The sequence below is a fragment of the Hemiscyllium ocellatum genome (genome assembly GCF_020745735.1).
Source record: "Hemiscyllium ocellatum isolate sHemOce1 chromosome 15 unlocalized genomic scaffold, sHemOce1.pat.X.cur. SUPER_15_unloc_4, whole genome shotgun sequence".
Classification (NCBI taxonomy): Eukaryota; Metazoa; Chordata; class Chondrichthyes; order Orectolobiformes; family Hemiscylliidae; genus Hemiscyllium; species Hemiscyllium ocellatum.
In genome coordinates, this window is record NW_026867468.1 from 62,501 (window position 1) to 65,257 (window position 2,757).

Sequence of the window (2,757 nt, forward strand, 5' to 3'; positions counted from 1 at the left end):
ATGCCTCACGTATACCTCGCCTCTTCAACCTGTGGTTAAAAACCAAAGCGATCCCAGAGACGATGAAAAAGAGCCGGACGGTACTAATCCCCAAGTGTGAGGATCCAGATCGACTTAAAAACCTCGACAACTGGCGCCCCATTACAATCGGGCCAATGCTCCTCCGTCTGTTCACCAAGATCCTGGCAAAGAGGTTGAGCAAGGCTGTGCAAATCAACCCAAGACAGAAAGGTTTCCTGGCAGCCACACCCGGGTGTAACGAAAATATTGCCATCCTCCAGAATATCATTAAAGGATCGAAAAAGAACAGAAAGGAGCTGGCCATTGTCTTTGTCGATCTGGCCAAAGCGTTCGACTCTGTCGGCCACAAATTGCTGATCAGCTCACTAAAAAGGATGAAATTACCGAATGCCTTCGTGGATTTGATCCGCGACCTCTACACTAATAACACCACGGTGATTGAGGGCAAAGGCAAACCCACGGAACAGATTAAGATCGAGCGAGGCGTTAAACAGGGCGATCCGCTTTCACCTTTGTTATTTAACATCGCAATAGACCCTCTGATCAGTACCCTGGAGCAGACAGGCCAGGGCATTACAATGCCGTACGGGGACAGGATGTTTAACTGTACCGCATTGGCCTTTGCGGATGACATTGCACTGCTGAGCAACTCTCACGCCGGGATGCAAGAGAACTTGAAAATCCTCCAATCCTACTGTGATAAGACAGGCCTAGACGTTAATGTCAATAAAACTAAAGGCTTCCACTTCACATGCAAAAGGAAGACCTTCATATATAATCACGTAGCGAAATGGAAGATCAGAAACGAAGCCATCAAATACATCCCACCAGGAGACACTGAGAAGTACCTGGGAGCCCGGATAGACCCATGGGCTGGCGTGAAAGAAAGCGAATGGGAGGAAAAGCTGAAAGCCTGGGTTGAAGGCCTGAGGTCGGCAGCACTCAAGCCAACTCAGAGATTGGAACTGCTCAAAGTGCATGTCATTCCAAGGTTATACTTCCATCTGATACTGACAGAAGCGTCACAAAATACATTGGTAAAGCTAGACCAGATCATTCGAAACGCGGTAAAAGAATTCCTACACTTGCCACAACATGTAACGGACGGCTTACTGTACTCAAGGAACAGAGACGGAGGTCTGGCAATACCCAAGCTCGAGGTTCAAATTCCATCCGCTATAATAAGAAAGCGTGAATCTCTTGAGCGCTCAACCGACCCCATCATAAGAGCTTCTTTCCAATTCAGGGAAGAAAGCAATAAGGAAACCATTGAGGAATATCGGTCACTAAACGTACTACAAGAAATTAAAGGTTTCCTGGTTGAGAAAAATATACCAGTTGTACCAGACCCGGAGGTACTGACAATGATGCTAGAAGGCGGGCAATTGTCAGAAAAGCAAAAACAACGCTTGCTAAAACCCCCCAATGAGTACGGAGCATGGCGAGAGTGGGAATTCGAAAAGTGGAGTAATATGGAATGTCAGGGGGCTGGCATTAAATACTTCCACGGAGACAGGATATCCAATGCCTGGCTCAAACCGCACGCAAAGAATCGATCTAGGTACGTTATTTCAAGCCTGCTGCTCAGATCAAATCTGTATCCAACGAGAACAACCCTATCCAGGGGTAATCCTTTTGCGAACAAAAGCTGTAGGCGATGTAACGACCGACAGGAGACGCTGGCACACATATCAGGATACTGTCCGTTCGTGAAAAACAAGAGGATCAAGAGACATAACAAGGTCCTTGATCACTTGAGACAATATGTTGGTAAGTATGGATGGACGTCATACCTGGAGCCAAGGTTGGTGGCTAAGGATGGCAGTCTATGGAAACCGGACATCATCTTCAAGAAAGATGACAGCTCCAAAGTGGCGGTGGTGGACGTCACAGTCCGGTACGAAAATAATAAGCAGTCCTTAGAAGATGCTTGGACTGAGAAAAACTCAGAAATACAAACATCTGAGTGAGGAAGTGGAGCGCCTCACAGGGGGAACCAAGCCACAATTCTTCGGGTTCGTCATGGGCGCCCGAGGGAAATGGTTTGGAAAAAACGACTCCCTAATGAAATTTCTGGGTATAAAGAGGTTTAAGACCTTTGCCTCTAAAGTCTCACGAGAGACGCTGTCCATGACCCTGCAGCTCATGCAGATATTTAATGACTAAGCATTCTCTGTGAGGTCGGGAATGCGATTGTTTGTGCCTCTGAAGGCTGGAATAAAGTAGGTAAGGGATATGAGACAAGGCACAGCGAGGGAATTCGAAATAGTATGGGTAAACGGCAATGATATCTATGACTCTCTAAGGGTCTTAACTTACCTACTATCTAGCGAAACCAACGCCAAGGATACGGGCTTGGCCGATTAGTAGGGAACAGAAGCGAACTAACCACACCGATGATTCTGCCCGGAAAGTCCGGGGACGCCAAGGTTGTGGATAGAGCGGATAAGGGGACGCGTCCATGCCATCGACGCTATTCGTGTCGACGAGCGACATTAAAACTCGAAATGTGCACTCTGCTGAGTGTTGTTAAATAGCCAAATGCCTCGTCATCTAATTAGTGACGCGCAGAATGGATGAACGAGATTCCCACTGTCCCTACCTACTATCTAGCGAAACCACAGCCAAGGGAACGGGCTTGGCAGAATTAGCGGGGAAAGAAGACCCTGTTGAGCTTGACTCTAGTCTGGCACTGTGAAGAGACATGAGAGGTGTAGAATAAGTGGGAGGCTTCGA